The following is a 12,462-nucleotide window of genomic DNA, read 5'->3' on the forward strand; positions in this document are numbered from 1 at the left end:
CCTACCACTTTTCCATTTTTAATGTTTTTTTTATTTACTTGTAGATTGTAAACAAAAACATTAACAGTAAATTTTTTACATGAATTTTCATTATGTATAACAGAAATAGCACAATTACATGTAAATAGACCTAAGCACAAGTAACATTTTCCTTCACATCATTTATTTGGGGTTCCATGCATACAAAACCAAGACTCTAATAATGGGGAGTTTTATTCAGCTACAGTACACTTTCATCTTAGAAATAAAAGTGACAATATAGTAATATTTCAAGCATTATAACCAATCACAGAATCAATATACAATACAACTGACACTGCTTGGACTCCTATTTCCATGAAATGCCAGGTTCTTTGGTGGCTGCAGCAACTCCATTTTTACAATTTCTGTAGATATAATTCTAAACAAGAGGATTTTTAATTGTGTATTTGATAAAGCATAAAAAGTTCAATCAAGTAGCAAATATAATTAGTAATCATTACTATTTAAGTAGTTTCAAGAAAGATATATGCCTCTTAAACTGCCTCATTATAGCCAGCCATTGTTCAGTTACGCCCACTTCCGTGTAGACAAATCTCTTCCAGTTTGGGATGGTTATGACTCGAATGGAATAATGCAGAAATGGTCATATGTCATGAGTTAGGTAAGTTTCAATGTTCTTTAAAGACATATTTACTTTGTATTTTTCAGTAAACCTTCCATGTAAACAAATTATTGTGAATATTGAGTTTAATTCAGTTGCTACCTTCACACTGTTTTGAGCAGACATCGCACTTGTATACATGATACACGAGTATCTACACAAAATCTTAGGCTAAAGTAGATAGTGGTAGATATTGGAGAGCAACCTAGAATATTCTCATTTATTTTTAGATATTTTCGTGTATTATGCCATAAACATTCTAATTATACAATTGTACAAAATTTCTGTGTCCACATGGCATAATGGCAGATGAGAGAATAGAATACGAAGAATTCTTTACAATTCCACAGCAGCCTTCTACAAACAAAGACTGTATAGCTAAATGTAAAATCTGCCAAGGATATAGAAAATACACGCTTAATTCCAAGAGGAATCTTTTACAACATCTCAAAAAAATGCATGGTCAGCTGCTTGAAGAGCATTGTACCCGGAGATGTCAGTCAACCAGTTCAGTCCAATCTAGATTTCAAGAAGATGGCACATACCAGAGAAAGCAACAGTTGTTAGATTTTAGCAGTGCTATAACTTCTGGCCCAAAATCAATTCATGGCACTAGTGCTGAGATACAGAACTACGTTAATCAACCACTTAGAAACATCAATCCTATAACGTTTTGGGCAGAAAGAGAGAATACACCATTGTCTCAAATAGCTTTACAGCTGCTTTCAGTTCCATCGTCTTCTGCACCTGTTGAGCATTTGTTTTCAAAAGCAGGATCTATACTTTGTCAACACCGTACTCGTATAAGAGTTGAAAAACTGCAACATTTATTATGTGTGGATAATTGATTGGTACTTGGTATTATTTGAAATTTACTAACATTAAATACATAAAAATACACAAAAATACACATCTACTTGCAAAGTAAATACAAGTAAATACTGATTAAAAAATTCAAATAAAAGTAGATACAGAGTAGATAGAATTTGAGTAGATGTGCTATGTCTGGCTTTGAGCATGGATGTAACAAACCAGTTTCCGTATTCTCTAGGCTGACTGGTGCTATATTACAGATTACTTTTGAATGTTCAGATGGTCATGTTACTAAATGGTCATCTTCCAACAGTCATTCTAAGACAAGGAGTGTTATTGATGAAAAGAAATTGCTAATTGCAGCGTCCGTTCTTTTTTCTGGCAATCACTATGCTAAGATGAAATTTTTCTGCCCTATTTTAGATTTGAAGTGTCCTACAGAAAAGATGTATTATTAGCATTAACGCCTTTATTAATAAATTCTGGAAAACCAACCTTGACAAAGTCAGAGAAAGGTTATTTACCTTGATAGTTTATTACCTACTATTTATGACAATTTTAGGTTTTATGATAAAGATGTAATAGTTAGAGGTGATGGAAGGTGTGATTCTCCTGGATCCTCTGCAAAATATTGTACCTATAGTCTGATGAAGTGTCAGGATACATCATAGACCTTGCAAATGTAGACAAGTGGGAGGTTCAGTTTAAATCTCCTGTTATGGATTCTGAAGGTTTTTGTAGATGTTTGGACAACCTAGCTAATAATTCTTCTGTAAGAGTAAAAGAATTGACGACTGATGCATCAATCACTATAATTGCTATGATGAGTATGTTGATAAGTCTGTATATGTTTAATTTTGTTTGTATACGCGACATGTAACATCCCAGTATAATTCATTCATTGGATATTTGTCACAAATCAAAGAAACTTCGTAAATTTCTCACTAAAGTACAAATATTACATACTTACAACACTTCATGTGTGTAAATGTAAATGTATGCTATATATACAGGCAGCAAACGAAAGGGGAATGGGTAAGATTGCACTGTGGGCTGATCACTTATGTAATCATTTTTGGTTCTGCTGCAAGCATTGCTCTGGTAATGTTGAAGAATTACAGGTAAATTAAATTGGTGTTGATACATTACATTATGTGTATTTTCTTTACATTAAGCCACTATGGATAAGCTTTTACATCATGTACAAAATGAACATGTTTGGATTTTTAGCAAATGTAGTCACATCAATGAAAATGGAGATGACGCCAGTTCACAACCACCAACAGATGAAAATGGAAAAGTAATACCATACTTTATACCTGGTGAGCCTGCACTGGAGGTTCTTAGACAAATTGTTTTAGATCCTATATGGCTGAAATCACTCTACTACTATGTTCGACTTAGGTACATGTAATATTGATGCTAATATACAAATACTATTATGATCAAATAGACACACTGGGAGTTTAGAGTGCTTTCACAGTCCACTACTATCATATTGCCCAAAAAAATTGCTTTTAGGTAATATAACTCATGAATGACTCCATCTATCTGATTTGAATTGGTTTCATTAGAGATAAAGCTTATCATCAAGGGTGCAATTGGCCGCTATTGATCACAATCATCATATTGGAAGGCAACCTTGGAGAAAAAACAAATGTGACTTATGTTTTCATCAAACAAATAGGAAAAGGACTAAGTGCTGGGATGTTGCACCTGTTTTGGAGAAAAAGTCATAGTCATATATACTGGAACTAGTAGACCTTTTTTAGTATCAAACTGAATGTAAAGACAGTATGCATAGGACTGCACAACAGAGAACTAGGCATCCTGAATTGATAGCAAGGACAGTATCAAAAAAGGATCCTCCATCAACCACTAATTTAGTTGAAGCAATGAAAAGTAGATTTTCATTTGAAAATAAGTTTTGAAAATCTAAAGTTTGAAATCTAATGCATATCATCGCATATCTGTATGTGTGATAACATATTTTGTGAAGTTATTGTGTTTTAAATCCCATGTATTGACCATTGGGAGATGGGTACCACTCTTTTATGCAATTAACAACACACAAAGGACACACTTGACGATTGCCTGGGCCAAATTTCTGGTACTTCCAGAGTATATACTGCCTATTGGCAGCTTTACTAAAACTTTCAGGTGAGTTACTTATTGTTTTAGCTCGTATATCAGATCTCTGGTGAATAGCAACCACTAGAACTTGCTGGTCAAGGCAAATGTTAAAGAAATGCCTGTACAAAGTGATACAACATTGTCTATTATACAGCAGACATTCTCCTCTTCAGTATCCATAATTGTGCATTTTCCACATGTGCACCATGATGGTTGAACATAATGGGGATGTGGTTTTTCATTTGGATCTGATGGTGCACGTTTCAACAAGGACTGAGCCATGGCTATACCTCCATGACCAAGGAAAAGTTCTCTTATTAGTCGCTTACTATCTTCAATTGAAAGTTTATCCACAAACTCCTATGTCAAAATTCATTGTGTTGTGCTTAACAATACATCGCATTATAATACTTACATCCATTTCTCTTGTTTGTGCCTCTATAGAATCAATTGATCCAGATTGTCCTAAATTTGTTGTAGCAAGCACCTATTAATTTTGATTACATTGTCTTATCTACTTTCATGTATTTATTTATACGGAGTTTACCTGGTTCCTGCGCGGCTTTTTCTTGCCACATTGGAAAGTACTCTGACATGTGGTCCCAGCTGCTTTGCATGGACATAAACCTCTACCACCCCGTTGCCTTGTGCACATGCCTGTGCAGCTACAGATGGTAATTGCTTCCTTTAATTACCCATTATGTTGCAGCAGCAGATACATAAGACTTTTACCTTATTTTCTTGAGATACATCAGTCAAGTTATTGTGCAAGCTGTTTTGAGTGGGCATTTTCATAACAACTGTAACCGCACCCATACAAGTAACTGTTTACATTGTTAATGGAAGCCATACATGACTTCTGTGTCTGTGGCCCTTTAATGAGTTGTAATATGATGTCAGCTCAGAACAGAATTGATGTTCAATCCATTTTTGTTATTTATAATTTTGGTTTTTTTGTTATTTATAATTTTGGTTTTAACAGCTCATTCCATTTTCAGTTAAATTAAAGTTTTATTGCCAAACAGTAGAGCTTGGTTAGTAGGGTTGACTTGGTCAAAATGGCTGCCCAATCTGAGCTATTTTTGTTAATTTTTCTAGAATAACCTAACTTTGTTACCTAAGAGCATAGATGAGCTTTTCATTACCATTAGAAGACCAGAGAACCAGCAAATGGAGCTGTAATATCATAAGTACAGCTTTACGATGTCCATGAATGCTTGCATGCGTATTCCGCTTTGGTTTCAACTCTGCTTGTTCTTTCTGTTAGTCAAAACTCCTCCTAGAATTTCAATCACAGAAGATTTATTTTTACAAAATTCCCTTGTGCTGTAGTGCAAGAAGTGCAGTTACTAATCAAATACAGGCAAGCAAAATCTAGGAAAATTTGTGTTCTTTGGCCTAAGCAGTGCTGTACTTACTTCTAGATGCCTTTTTAGCATGCTGTCTTCTGAGCACACTCAGATTAACATCAGGGCATTAAATGAAATAAGTAATTACTCATTTATGGCGCAGCTTTCAGATTGGCTGTGGCTAGAGCCCTGGAAATAGGACACAGTTTTCTGGCTCTGGTAGAAGGTTTGACAGGAAGTTTTTACAGGAAAAAATTTTTAGCAAAATAATGAAACTTTTGCCATACTTTCAATTAAAAGGGCTAACATGAGACAGTTGAACTCAAGGTTGGATGAGCTGTGGGATTTTGAATAAAGTAAGTTTCTTTTTAAAGGTAAAATTGAGTATACAATATATCTTGTAATTTTTGTGTGCATCTACTTTTTGGATGCATGGCTTGGTGCGAAATTAAAATTAATAAAAATTTTGTTAATACAAAAATTAATTTGTACAAACTTTTGCTTAATAATGAAAATACTGTAGTAATTGTACTACAACTTCATTATTTCACCCCAGCTTGCATTCGAAATCCCAGCTCGAGTTTTTCACCATCTTTATATCAAGAGGTTTACATGAGGTGAACAAAGAAGTCCAACGAGTCCTGAATGAACCAAAGAAACAGGGAGATACCATTCATATAACCCAGAGACTCGCACTGAAATTGGTATATATGCAATGATGCAAGGTGTTGCTGCTGCATCTTCCTTATTTACAAGAAAGCTGAAACACTCTGTCTCTAAAAGTAGAGTTTTGTTCATTGTAAGTAGCACTTAGAAGAAAGACGGGTCAGTGGTTTTCCAGTAACTGTCTCAAGCGTTCTATTTAAACTTCAGGGACGCCCACCTTTACCTGGTGAGAATTTGCACATGAAAGTGCAGATGTACATAAGGAAACTGAGAAACAATGGAGGAGCTGTTACCACCAGGACAACTCTATTTGCAGCAAAGGCCATCATTTATGATAGATGTAGATTGAAGAAACATGGTGGATATTTCGAGTTTAACAAGAGTTGGGACTCTCTCTACTGAACAAAATGCAGTTTGTGAAGTGAAAAGTAAGCACTGCAAAGAGCAAAGAAAGTGTGACAGACTTCAATAAACGATTGGATGACATTTTTTTGTAATTTTGGTAAACATGGTAAAGGTGGAAGACAATCCTTTGGAACTAATTTTAATTTCGACAAAACTGCAATCAGGTTGGTCAGTTCCTCACGACCATGGAGCGTAAAGGATCACAAAGTATTCAATTAACAGGTGCCAATGAAAAACACGATATAACTGCGGTACTTTGTGGCAGCATTTTGGGTGATTTTTTGCCATTACAGCATATCTACAAAGGAAGAACCACTGGCTGTCATACTTCATATGAGATTCTGGAGAACTAGAGTATTACCCATTTGCGAAAGCACTGGAGCAATGAGAACACTATGTTGGAATACATAAATGATGTAATATATCCATGTGAAGAATGTTGATGAAAGGTTAGGCTGTGAATCATCAGCTGTTGTCATAATTGATTATTTTAAGGGACTGTTTACTTAGGACATTATTTCTCTATTGAAGTTTTACAACATTCACACTTGCCTAATCCCAACAGAAACTACAAGTTGTTTACAACCACTAGATGTGGCTGCTCTTATATAAGCCTGTAAAAGACTTCCTTAAGAGGAAGTGTGATGATTAGTGCACTTCCCAAGTGATGGAACAGATACAGGAAATATGCGATGACTATATAGAAGCTTAAAACCTACAAACCATTGATGTATGGCTAGTGTAAAAGAGACATCAGCAGAATGCCTTGTTTAAGTTCTATGTACATTGCTAGCAATCTTCAATTTTATAGTCAATGGATTTATGAAAGCAGGCATTAGACAACTTACCAATTGAGCTCCATGAAGATTTGGTGAAAGTGATAGTGATGCCAGTTCTGAATCTGATGACAAAAGTCATGGAACTACTGGTGATAGTGACTAAATTTCACACTTTATTATAATAATGTTTTATTGTTATTATGTGAAACATATAGATACATATGTACATAAGATTATATACTGTATATCCTTAAATAGAAGCTGCATGCAAATAAATGCCAGGGTAGCAATAGAATTGTACTGTAGATACACAAATTTAGCCAAGATGTAACTCAGTAGCCTTGTGGATACTACCTGAATTTCCAGGAGTCTAGGTCACTGGTTCGAATTCCCACTCTGAGCCAAAGTTTTTTTTACTTTACATATGTTTCTGTGGTCCAAATGACATTTTAGGAAATAGATGCCCTGGCTTTTATTTAAGAAAATATGGTAATTAAATAACAACATTATTATACTGGTATATATTTTAAATTAATCATCATGCACTATACGGCGTAGTGATCTGTTTAGTTTCTCAATACTTGGTTTATTTCCAGTGAAAGTGACAAGACAAGAGATTTCCAATCCACCATGAGGTCAGTCAGCACTATATCCATGTCCATTAGTAACAGTTTACTTTACTGGGCCTCCTTGCCTCAAAAATATAGGGCAAACTAAAAAAAACTTTCTTGGCAGGTGAACATTATCCTTCAAAATGGCAACATCATATCTGTCTTTCACATTTGATGGCTCACTGACACACTCAAAGGTCTCCCCTATAACTGCAATCCAGACAGCATGATAAACAGGGTAGCCTCTAACACAGATGTCCTCTGCATGCTCCTCCATTGTTCCATAATCTTTTAATATTTTGTAATGTATTAAACTTCGTAATCTTTAAAATTCTGTATGTTTTAATTTTCAGAGAGGTAATTTTGTACGAAAAAATAATTACATGAATTTTTAATACACAAAAATATTCTACATTGAAAATACCAGATATACGTTAGGTAGATCTACAGTACTTAGAAATGGCATAGGTGAGATCATTGGAATGACTCATACCATAAGTCATGTACTTGATCTAGTCTCACAAAGCGGACCATGCATTCCCTGGGCCAGCCTACCCCAAACAAACACTGTAGGCTGAGGCATGGTCTACTTTGCAGGACTACTCCTAGGCTACACAATTTATGCTGTGGTCCTTCAAAAATGGACTGGTCTTTTTACAATTTTTGTTTCATCAGTTAAAATAATTACCTAGATTTATTTTGTTTTGAAAAGATTACTATTATTATTATTATTATTATTATTATTATTCATCATTAGTATTATCAAGAGTGGATAATTATTTAGGGAGAGTGTCTAACCTGCCTATATTCTGTGATACCACAGCGCATATGTTTACATCCGTTTTTTGCAAGTATACTGAGTTAATCTCAGTAATCTTGAAATTTATGGGTGTGGCTGATAAAATGGCGCTTGAAGCATGCAGGCAACTTTAAGTCTTATATCTCCACTCTGAGGATCATGTAGTGCAAGAAACAAGCAGGAGCAGGCGGGAATATGTTCTTCTAATGGTTGGCTCTATCTTATTTGCAGCTTTCTGACTTGGAATCGGTATAAGGACACAAGAATGACTACTTGGTGCTAATAACCATGCTATGTAAACTTACGCACTGTGGTATCACAGATTATAGACGGGTTAGACACTCTTCCTAATAATTATCCACTCTTGCTATTATTATTGTTATTATTATTTAATTTAGGTGCTAGCCCTATAAACACTTATAAGTTTAAAGAGTGTTACTGCTATCAAATCTCAAGTTTTTCTGTACTTACTCTATCACTGCGACATACAGTTGTGCAAATGCATAATAATTCCCAGGAGCTGGAGTTGGGTATTTTTGATATTTTTCTCTAAGATGATAAATCTATCCGGCATTATTATGTTGCCCACACCCAGTTGTGTAGAAGCAATTGCAACCTGCCTGAGAATGCAAGTAAAATAATAATACTTTTCATTTTTCACACTTGCACATAATTTTTAGGTTAATGAATTTACGCAACAAATAGTAATAAAAATTTTAAGGTTTCTCAATAATGCATTTACTGTTGTTTGGAACTGGAATATAGCATCACAAATTCAGAAGATAAGTGCCTTAAAGGCAGCCGATGACACTGATGAGGAAGAGTGGGATGAAGAAGAGACAGAAGATGATGTAAATTTGAATCAGCTGAACCACTTAATACCGTTAGATTTAAGTGTATTGGAGCAACAAGTAAGGCTTATAACATAGCTAGGAGTGATGTATCTATTTTACAGTCACCAATCTCGATGGCGTGTGTGCCCGAGGGGGAAGTGACTGTAAATTAGATTCATTAGGAACTAACCATGACATAAGTTGTTTATGTCATGATGATGCACATCAAATGCTCTGTGCACATGCTAGATATTGAATAATAATGGCTGAAGCTACTGATTTGGAGCTTGTGAGAAAGAGATTAAAACAAAGTAAGATATTAGATGATAAAGAAGTGAAAACTGTGCCTGAAAAAGATGCGCAAACAGTGCCAGAGCTAGGAGAAAAAGATATTTTAGTATCCTCCAATTATTATTAATAACTAACTCACTTAACTCCGACACACACCCTTGCATTACAATTATGATTGTTATAAAAATTAATTGTTTTATGATGATTGGTCTGGGCTTTACAAGTTCAGTCCATTGTTTGGATTCTTGATGATGCTTAAGTTAAGATAGTTAGAGAATCTCTCTGCGATACTACACCGGCGATGAGGGTAAACTCATGGTCAGCAGTATTAGTTTTGCTTTGTTGACAGCTCAGTAGAAGATTGGACACCTTACATGGAGCCTCTTCAAAAGCAAATGACGTGGTGGAGGAAGAGAAAAAGAGCGATACTTCTCAGTATTTGTGGGCCCCAAACGTACCAATTGCCAAAAGACCTGCTAACACCGGCAAAGCCTATTGATAAGAGACTCAAGGAGATAGTAGATGAGCTCCAGAATCACTGGCAACCCAGCCTTCCCAGATAGTACAGAGGTTTAAATTTCACTCACAGCGACAGAAACCAGATGAATCTGTTGCAGAGTATGTCGCAGAACTTCGCCATTTTGCTGAGTATTGTGAGTTTCAGAAGCTGGAAGAGGTGTTGAGAGACCGGCTCAATGTGGTGTTCATGACAGGCACATACAGCTCAAGCTATTATCAGACACTAAACTAACATTCAAGTTTGCTTTCGCAGCTACCAAGCAGTAGAAATTACCGACCAACAAGTTAAAGCACTCCAAGGAGATGGAGCAGAAAAGACCAAGGACCCAGTGAACAGAGTAGAAGATAGGGGCAGGTAGGGCAGCCGAGAACAAACCTGCTACTGCTGTGGAGGAAGGAATCACAGGCAAGCTGAGTGTCGGTTCATGAGAGCAACAGGCCACAAATGTGGCAAAGTGGGGCACATAGTTAGAGCCTGTAGGGGGAAAAGAACTGAAGGTAGCCTAGTAGGCAGAAGGTTTGTACCAGTAACAGAAGCAGCTCTGGCTCCACACATCTGGTTGAGAAAGAGGAGAGCAAGGAAGCTGAACCAAACTCTGATGGAGAGTATGAACCCCTTTATAACCTGAATAAGGTATGTAATTCTAGAAGGAAAGTATATACTACCAGACCAATGCTAAACAGGGTATTATTAGAGATGGAAATTGATACAGGAGCAGCAAGGTCTCTCATCAGTGAAGCTACATATTGTCAGCTCTGGTGAAAGAATGAACAGGTGACCTTTTAACTAAAAGTTACTCAAGTCAAGCTCAGAACTTACACTAGGCAGGCCATTAAAGTGCTAGGAAGCATTGATGTGACAGTGAAAATAAATGGGCAGATCACAGAACTTAGTTTATTAGTCGTAGCAGGCTCAGGCCCAAGTCTACTGGGCATTGATTGGCAGGATCAATTAAGCTTGACTGGAATGAGACACAAAAAATCGGAGAGAAAGCTGGGCTGCAGGACATACTAAACACACACAATTCATTCTTTGAAGATACACTGGGCTGCATCAAGGGGGTCAAAGCCAAGTTCTATTGATAGACAGATGGTAAACCCAGAGTTCTGAGACCTAGGAACATTCCTTTTGCATTGAGAAAGAAAGATGAGAAAGAACTACAATGCCTGGACTAAAATGGAATAATATAGCCAGTCCAACACTCAGAATGGGCCACCCCAGTTGTTCCAATAATAAAGGAGAACGGCTATGTCAATCATAAGACAGAATCAAGCTACAACTACAGATACTTACCCTCTACCTAGGATTGATGACTTGCTGGCATCATTTGCTGGGGGGCAACATTTTCTAAGGTAGATCTGGCCCATGCCTACTTGCAGATACAGTTGGAGGAAGAGGCAAAGCCACTAACACTCACAGAGGTCTGTACCAACATATTGGACTCCCCTTTGGGGTTTTATCTGCTCCTGCCACTTTCCAGAGAACTATTAAAACCATTTTACAGGGATTACCGAAGGTATTTGTGTACATTGATGATATACTAGTGACCGGGCAAACAGAAGCAGAGCACCTCAAGAACTTAGATGAGGTACTTGGTCAACTAGAGAAAGCAGGAGTTCGTCTCAAGAAGTGCTCTGTCTTACTGCCAGAACTGGAAACATGTGTTGTTAGCTCAAGGCCTACAGCCGTCACCTAAAAATGTCAAAGCTATACAAGCTCAGACCGAAGGATGTTACTCAATTGAAATCATTTCTGGAAATGGTAACTTACTATTTAAAACTTTTACCCCAACTATCAAACACTTTTTCTCCTTTGTATATTTTGTTACAGAAGGGCAAGTGGGCTAAGGAACAAGAAACAGCCGTTACTAAGGTAAAGAAGCAGGTGGTGTCTCTTGTACTACTAGTAGCTTTCGATCCAGAGAAGGAGCTACTGCTACAGTGTGATGCTTCCCCATATGGCATAGGAGCAGTCTTAGCCCATAATGACCTTCAAGATTTAGAATGCCCCATTGCATACTGTTCCCACTCTCTAGCTCTAGCAGAAAAGCGTTAGTCACAGATTGATAAAGAGGCATTGGCTCTGGTCATTGGGGTAAAGAAATTTCACAGTTATCTCAATGGTCGACATTGTACACTCATCAGATCACAAACTGCTTCAACATATTTTAGGAAAGGGGTACCTGAAATTGCATCAGCCTGATTACAGAGATGGTCCTTACTTCTGGGTGCATGTGATTACTCAATAAAACACAAGCCAGGGCATGAGAACTTGGTTGCTGATGCTTTAAGTAGCCTCCCACTGCCTCAGTTTCCAAGAAAAATACTTACACCTAGGGAGACTATATTTCTGGTGGAGAGTCTACAGGACACACCTGTTAGGACTGGTCAAATTGCCTGCTGGACAACTTAGGATCCTAGAGTAGAGGTAGACACCAGACTGGACAAAGCAGACCCAGGGCTAGTACCTTACAAACAAAGGCAGAATGAGCTGAGTGTCTCTGGGGGGTGTGTATTATGGGGTGGCACAGTAGTAGTATCTCTTGTAGGGAGGAAGAAAGATATGGAAATGCTACACAAGGGACATATTTGAATGTCCAGGATGAAATATAAAGCCCGTA

Source organism: Amphimedon queenslandica, unplaced genomic scaffold, assembly GCF_000090795.2.
Source record: "Amphimedon queenslandica unplaced genomic scaffold, v1.1 AMPQUscaffold_13242, whole genome shotgun sequence".
In the NCBI taxonomy this organism is placed as follows: Eukaryota; Metazoa; Porifera; class Demospongiae; order Haplosclerida; family Niphatidae; genus Amphimedon; species Amphimedon queenslandica.